The following is an 8,711-nucleotide window of genomic DNA, read 5'->3' on the forward strand; positions in this document are numbered from 1 at the left end:
TTGAGCCATAATGGGGTATTTATATGGCTAAAACCCTTAAAATTAGGGTTTTGAGTCTGCTCACGTACGTTGCGTGTACGTGCATGCGCCTCCCGCATCCTCGGCGCTTCTACGCCCCGCGTACGCCAGGTTACGCCCAACGTATGACTTATGGGCAACCTAACTACTTGGCCCATTTTTCTAAGGTCCACTCCAAAAATCCACTTGTCACATTATTAGCCCAATAAATAATATTAATTACTTAAATTACATAATACCTCGAGAGACGGATGTTACACACTCGTTCTATAAAAGGTTCATTTTTAACCCTAAAATATATTTAAGATTTACATTTTGGTCCATACGTCGTGTGTACTCGGGGTGTACGCACGGTGTAGTCATACATGAGGAAGCGGGTCTTGCATGCGTATGCCCGACGTACTCATCAGGTACGCAACGCGTACACTATTCAAACAAAAACCCTAGTTTGAGGGTTTGCACCCTATATAATCCTCTTTATGACCCCAAAACCTTCACCTTCATCAGCCTCCACCTAAAAATCGTCCTTCTAGCTAACCCTAAGTGAGAAGAGTGAACTTTGAGCTCATTTGTGTGTTTTGGTGGTGTTATTGAAGAAGAAGAAAAAGGTGGTGGTATAAGGACATTGGATCTTGGAATAAGCTTGGATATGGGATTCTCACCTTATTAGCAACCTTTTGGAGGTAAAAAGCTCTTAGCTTGATCATATTTTCTTATGGATCTAGTTATTTCTTCATTTAGGGCATTTTTGGTCCCAACCTTTGTAATTCTTGAGCATGACATGATCTTAACCTAATAAGTCGTCCTTTCAGACCCAATGAGGGGTCTTGAGTCATAAAAATGAGATCTTGATGCTTAGTTCTTCCCCATGCATGCTCTAGAAGGTCTTTAGGTGTTAAGAAGTTAAGTTTGTTAGTATTAAGCACATAATGGGCATGCAAAGTCATGATGTTGGAAACTTTATGACTCTCAGTGGTATTTTGGCTTTGGATCTACATTTGGAACGTGAGAGCTCTTATTAAGGAAAAGACTTTGGTGCATACGCCGAGCGTAATCCAGTGTACGTTGCACGTACGGGGTCAACTGCCCAATGTCGGTTAAGGCTTGTGTATGCCCCAACATAGGAGCTGAGTACACCCCTTGTACTCAGCTGAGTTGACCGATTTGACTCATTGACCTTGACGTTTGACCAAGTTGGACCTAAGGGTGTTTTGGGTATTTTAAACTATTAATTGAGATTAGGTCCTTGGTTTTTATTAGGTGATCGTTGAGCCGATTTTTCAGAACAAAGATTTATTCAGCTTTCATTCCGATTGAGAGGTGAGTTTTCCTCACTGTACTTAGGGGTCAAAGGCACCAATGCCTACCCAACAAATTATGTATCATGTTATAGGATGTTGCTATTCAGATCTACATGTTTATCTGTATTTGCTGGTTCTGTGTTATGTTTATCTGTTACATATGTCGACATATGTGTTGGGTTAAGGTTTTATTGCTTTGTGCGGTAACCAACAAACCAGGGAGCAATCCAGACATAAGTTGTTGGCCCAGAGGGCAAGCCAGACTTATTATGTGGGCTCAGTAGCAATCCATATATGAGCTGAGGGCCCGATAGGAATGCCAGACTCATACTATGGGCTCAGGGGTAATCCAGTCTTTTAGTTGTATACCCAGTATATGTTGTTATGTGTATGTGTTTGTTGGTACTTTAGGGGATCTTACTAAGATTTGACTTATAGTTTTAGTTTATTGTTTCAAGTACTTCTGAGGATCGTGGGAAAGCAAAGGCGTGATCGTGAACATCTTCCTATTTTATGTCACTTGGTCTTGGGGAAAACTCTAATTTTGAAATAATGCTTTGAAACAATGACTTTATTTGTAAACAATGTTGGTTAATGGTTGATTTTGAAAATTTTAATTTTCCTTGATTTTTGGAGTGTTACAGAAAACTCACATGTCAAGAAGTCAATGGGAGTCATTTTGATCTTGATCCTGCGAGAGTCAACTGACAATAATCCTTTTAATTATCACTAGTACAAGACTAGAGGTTGAAAAACTATTGTGTTTAATTGACATATTTCTGTGCACCTCCAATTGAGTTGGAAATGCTTATGAGTTATATGTTCTTCTTTTAACTGCAAAAGCAAAGAACATTGGTCAGTGAAATTACACTAATTAATACGGATGATATGCTAATAACTTATAAGCATTGGTGGGCTCTTGTGCTATCAAAAGGCAATGAATTTAATAACAAAGTTCAGTCAATGAAGGAAAACTGATTTTGATTTTGGTTTGTCCTAAATATTTTCTTATGACTATATGTTGGAAATGACAGATCCACATGGATGGGAATGTATACAACTTTAAATCTAAGTAGAAAAAGGTTTCGCTTTAATTCATGAAAATGGTTATAAGGAAACACTTTCACTAGTAGATTTTAAGAATATGATAAACATCAATATGACTGTTGGTTGTATTAATTGCATTCTTAAATTCACAATATGATTATGACATCCCTCTTCATATTTCAAATTGTGAGGAATGGAAAGGAATTGTTAAAAATTTTAGGAGATATGTTTATCACGTCTTGAAAGGGTTTGAACATATATACTATCCATATAAAGTGCATAAGCTTAAGAAGCCTAAATAAAGGCTTAATGAAGCATCACAAAATAGGAATCTGCACTTCCATGATAAATTCAAAAGGTGTTGATTTGTAGAAGACTAGTTTATTTTTGAATACATATCAAAGATAGTGGGAGCATAATTATTATGCTTGGTATTTCATGTTGACAATACTATCCATAAGGAACAATGTCTCTAATTTGCAAGTTACAAAAGTTGGGAACTATTTAACTATAGTGGACTGAAGGGAGTGGGCACTCATACTTCATTTCGAATCTAAAGGTTTAGATTGTATAGTTTAATAGAACTTAGTCAAAGATATACATTAATAACTTGTTGAATTTTTTTGACATTTGATATTCAATATATGGAAATATTATAGCTAAGAATTGAACATATATAGGACCCTTGTAATAATGAGTCGAATCCCATATGCTTCGGATATATAATCGATTACATATGATATAATATTTATTTATTCAAATTCTTTTAGCATTGTGTGAAAAGGGTTAGAATTGCATGTGACTGAAGTTGCGAAAAAACTGTCAAGAACGTTCTAAGGTTTTACCGAATAATTGATTGCTTGTGGACAGTTGGAAGTATGTTTTTGTTAGGACGGACCATAGTGACATGTTTTGAATTGAGATGATTCTTAGTGAGAATGTTGTTCATATGGGAATATGTAAATGTTTCCATAATAGGAGATGTTTGCAAAATCTACGTTTGAGTTGGAAACTTTAATGCAAAGAAGTATTCAAGGAGAGTACCTTGAATTTGAGACTTTATAACCTTGGAATTTTTTCTAATAATAAGTTCCAGTGGAACATTGTGTAATATCGGAGGCTCAGTCTCTATGACTTTGGAACCTCGACATCGCAAAAAGACAATGCATGTAAAGATGAAATTTCACTACATCTTAAACAAGGACAATAATTTGGAATTGTGAAATGAGGATTATTGGAGTTGTAACATTCCGAAATAAGGTATGTATCAATGACCTTAACTTTTATTGTAATTGTCAAGACTAGCCCTTATTTGAGAAAAGGTGGTAATTGAGTACGCGGGGTGTACGCATGTGTACGCCCAACATACTCATGTGCTTAGTAAGAACGTGGAGGCCACCTAGTATGCTGGGCGTACTAGAGGGTACGCTGGGCGTACTAGGCTCAGAGTGTAAACCCTAATTGTTTTGTGTGTCCCTATTCAAGGAACATGATGGCTTCATTTCCAGCCACCATTTCTAGCCTCCAACTCCCCTCAAACCCTAAATCCCGTTTCCATAGCTTGTGTAAGCATTAGTGGCTTATTGAGTGTTCTTGTAGAATTCTTTTGTGAATAAGGAGCCTTGAAGGAAGAAGAGTTGGTGTGTAAGCTTTTGGATTTGCGCTTTTCTGTAGTTGGTGCATCATTTAGAGGTATCAAGCTCAAAGCTTTCTCATTGTTTTGATTAGTTCATGTTTTTGTCCTTTTTTAGGGTTTTATGTCCCAATCTTGAAGCTTTATGAGTTTGATGAACTTCAGAGTATAATACATGCCCTATTAGGTTTTTCTAGTTGTTTGGACTCATAAAAATGAGATCTTGGTCCTCAAGATCTCTCCATGCATGAGATATGATGACCTTTGTGAGTAAAGGATTCGATTTTATGAGTTTTAGATTTGTCCATCCATGCTTAGGCTTAAAGTCACAAATTTTGTGAAGTAACAGACTCTAGTTAGCCTAGATTCTGAGATTGTAGCAATGGTCTTAATAGATTAAGACCAGGAGCGTGAGAAAGGTGAGTCTGGGACGTACGCCAAGCGTACCCCTAGTTACGTGCAACATAGCGTCGAGTTCACCCCGATGCATTCATGGTCAGTTGTACGCCCATCGTAGAGGGCTGTACACCCATCGTACATACTGGGTGTTGACTTCCGTTGACTTTTAGGGTTTTGGTCAAGTTATGGACTTTGGAGGCCAGGGGGGTAAAATGGTCGTTTACCCTTCTGAGTTTTAGTATAGGAATTTAGCCTAACATCTTTTGGGGGGGTTGTTAATATTAATTATTAACTAGAGGTATATGTGTAATATGTTAGGCGGAGTCTAGTTTGGCAGTCGGGTGCGAGATATTATTTGCTTTACTTTACGATGTGAGTCTTCTAACTATACTTACTTGAGTGGTAATTACTATGCGACCGGAGGGTCTTACTTGTGTTATTGACCGGAGGGTCTTGTTTGTTTATACTGAGATATGTGATATTATGCATTTTGTCTTTTGTGAAATATGTTGTTATATTAATATGTATATATATTAAGTTATGACCGGAGGGAACATACCAAGCAGTGAGACCGGAGGGTCTTCACTTAGACACATGACCGGAGGGTCCATACCGAGTCGTGAGACCGGAGGGTCCTTATCGAGATGTATCCATGAGAGGCTAATTATTTGTGTGTGTGTGTGCGTGTGTTGTATTTTGGGGAACTCACTAAGCTTCGTGCTTACAATGTTTGTTTGAAAATGTGTTTCAGGTACATCTTAGGAATGCATGAAGGCGTCAACATGATTGTACACACCCGCTTGATGATTTGTGTTATGAGGATTCTGGGATATTTGACAAATAATTTCCGATGTTTTGTGTTTGGGAAAAATTCAAATTGGCTTGATAAATATTAAACTATGTTTGTGTGGAAGTTTTAAAATTGAAAAATTTGTTCGAAAATTTAGAGTACGTGTTAACGGAGTAATGTCCAGTCGATCTGTTCACAAAGTAAAGACCATCAAGAGGCATAATATGTATGTTCATAACATTACATGACTGATGTTATCTAATTCAAGTAATTAGTTGATTACTCGAAACATTATACAATGAATAAATTCAAAATTTTTATGGTGATTAAATAATATGGATTTATTTATGATCATTGGGTATGATGTCATAGTTAATTAATTTATTACTCCTCATTCCCAAAATTATAGTCCATCTTTCCTTTTTTGGTTGTCCCAAAATAATAATCCACTTCTAAAAATAAATAACATTTTTACCAAAATACCCCCTCATTATTACTTAACCAACTAAGCATTTACTGGAACATTAAATGCAAAATAAGGACAAAACTGTCATTTTATTATATAAAGTTAGTGGTAATTAATATTTTTTTTAATCTGTGTGTTTTTTGTCTGTGGACAATAATATTGGGATGGACGGAGTATTGTTTTTCACTTTTCATGTTTTACTTCCTTGAGTAATTTTAATATTATTCAAAATTCCACAATCGTTCATACTTTTGGAAGTAAGTAGTGAATTAAGACTGTCATGAATTGATTGTAGACTGTCGATTGAGGTTAAGACATTGCGATTAGAATTGCTACAATATTCATGAGTACTTTGAGAATATAGATCTTGAGTATTGGATAAACCCACACTTACAAATTACTTCGTAGATTCAATCACTTATATTTCTAAGACGATAATATCTTCTATACTTAAAACAGAAATATATAGTTAATAGTTTACAGATCAATTGTCCATTGGTTTGCTCAAACACATCTCATAACTGGATGTAATAAATGGTGATTCCATGTTTGATTTTGACATGTAAATTGCATGACTATATATTCAATGTAATTCATTCAATTTTACTTAACAGGAAAACGATATCTGTAGGCCCCTCAGTGATTTGAGTTGATTTATGAAAAACCAAGCGCCTAGTCCGAACTAAATTGATACGTTCGATTTTGTAGTCTAAATTGATCACAAATCAGGAAATCGGGAAACAAATAAATGAACATGAGGTTGATCATTTAACTCCTAACTTAATTCATACGATATATTGTAGAATGAAGGAATAGTTGATCACTTATCTTAGGGACAATGTTTGATTTGAATTAGAGTTCGACAATCGCTTTGGAAATCACTATTTTCTATTTAATTCAATGTCTATATATACTTGCAATTGTAGTCACATATTTATCCAAGTGAGAGACTATTGGATTAAGGTGTCTAAGCCAATAACTAAATTGATATGTTTTTGTAATTAGAAGCAAAGTCATTTTTGGGTTGCCCTCAAGACCAGAAATAGCTTGAAATGATATTAGGAGAGAGAAGTATAATTTATTAGATTATTATATGATTAATAAACTAATTCGAAATTCTGGGAAAATGATTTCTTAATATATTATGTGATTAATATATTAATTGGAAATATAAAGTTGATTTGTTAATTTATGTGATTAATAAATTAATATGAGATGAATTTTTAAATAACTGATTTTTATTTATTTATATGATTAATAAATTAATGTAAAATCAATTAAAATTGATTAATTATTAATCAGAATTAATCTAGAATTAATTAAAGGTGCAAGGGGTGAATTATAATTGTTTAATAGTTAAACAAAAGAAACAATTCTAGAACCCTCCATGGTATGCATGATTTTGGAAGGTTTCCTAGGGTTTCTGGAAGCTTCCCGGTTGCATAAAAGGAAAAAATTTGAATTAGGGTTAAATCTATTATTTAATTAGTTCAAATATTGCTTTGCCTGCAAGTTACCTAATCTATAAATATGACCCCTTGGCTTGAAATTTTCATTCACCACATTACCAAAAGGCATAAGAACGAAATTTCCTTCATATCTCCTCTTTTCTCCTCATTCTAGGGTTTCTGGTTTTAGGTGTGAGCTATTAGAGACATCATCCTTTTGGTGCTTGCTTTCCAAGGAACTTCAAGAGGATTTGATTTGATTATTTGCTATAATAATCAAAAGATATGTAACCCTAATCTTTATGTTAATTTCGATTTTCATAGTCTATCTCTAGGGGTTCTTGATGTTCATAGGTTATTTCTATCAATAGAGAAAACATAGATCCTTTAGAGGTTGCATGTGAACTTAAGGGTTTAAGTGTTTTTCCGCCACGTGAATTTTTTAATAACCTAGAAAACCCATCAAAGCTGAGGGCATGGAGGGCAATCCAGACTTATGTTGTGGGCTCGGGAGCAATCCAGTCATAAGCTAAGGGCTAGAGGGGCAATCCAGAGTGACGTTGTGGGCCCAATGTGCATGCATTATATATGTACTGATGTGTGTGATACTTTAAGGGAACTCACTAAACTTTGGTTTACAATTGTTGGTTTCGTGGTTTCATGTACATCAAATGATCGGGACAAGGCGAATGCATGATCGTACACATCCTTCTGCTGATATATGTTTTGAGAGATTTTGATACTCTGATTTTTATGACTATGTTTTGGAAACATTGTTTTGTATGATTTGTGGTTTATGAAAATGGTTTTGGAAAACAAAATTTTTTATCCTGATTTTGGGACGTTACACAAACGACAAACATCAAATCTTGTTGGCCAATTTAATAGCTATATAGTTCTTTTAATGATGATGTTTTGTATACAATAATTTTTAGTCATACACAATAATTTATGATTTATATATTTGAAAGTACAACCTTTTAAAACATAATTATTACGTATGGCTAAAAAATATTATGTATAAATCACTCTCGTTCTCTTAAATGTATCAACTCTTTTTGGTTAGTTTAGAAGCACTTGATACTTCTTAAGTGCATCAATTCTTTTTGGTTAGTTTACAAGACATATACTTCTAATTTGGTAGTACGCTGGCCTCTTTTCCAAAAAAAAAAAAAAAAAACCAAAGCATTATGCCTTGCAACTCATTAGATGATGACAATAATAATACACAAAAATATGGAAGTATATTTGTGTTTCTTGCATTTAGCTCTATCAACAAAATGATTTAAATTTTAAATTGATTTGTGATCCAGTAAAATTTTTGAAGGTAAAAAACATTACGATTCTTACCATCTTCTTTTAACATTTCATTTATCTTTTATCTGACCTATGCAAAGAGGGGGTGATGGTAAATGAAGATAACATTGGGGTTGGACGGTTAATTATACATCACTATTCGTGTTTTAGCCTGAATTAATTTGTAAGATGTTTTCTTGATTGGATGCTCGACATACATCCCAGACGAACTATACAATCCATGAGGCAATGTCGATGACCACAATTATGGTCATTTGAAAATTGAAACTATAAGAATGTTACGAATTCAAGA

Source organism: Lactuca serriola, chromosome 1, assembly GCF_051521515.1.
Source record: "Lactuca serriola cultivar US96UC23 chromosome 1, Lser_US96UC23_V15, whole genome shotgun sequence".
In the NCBI taxonomy this organism is placed as follows: Eukaryota; Viridiplantae; Streptophyta; class Magnoliopsida; order Asterales; family Asteraceae; genus Lactuca; species Lactuca serriola.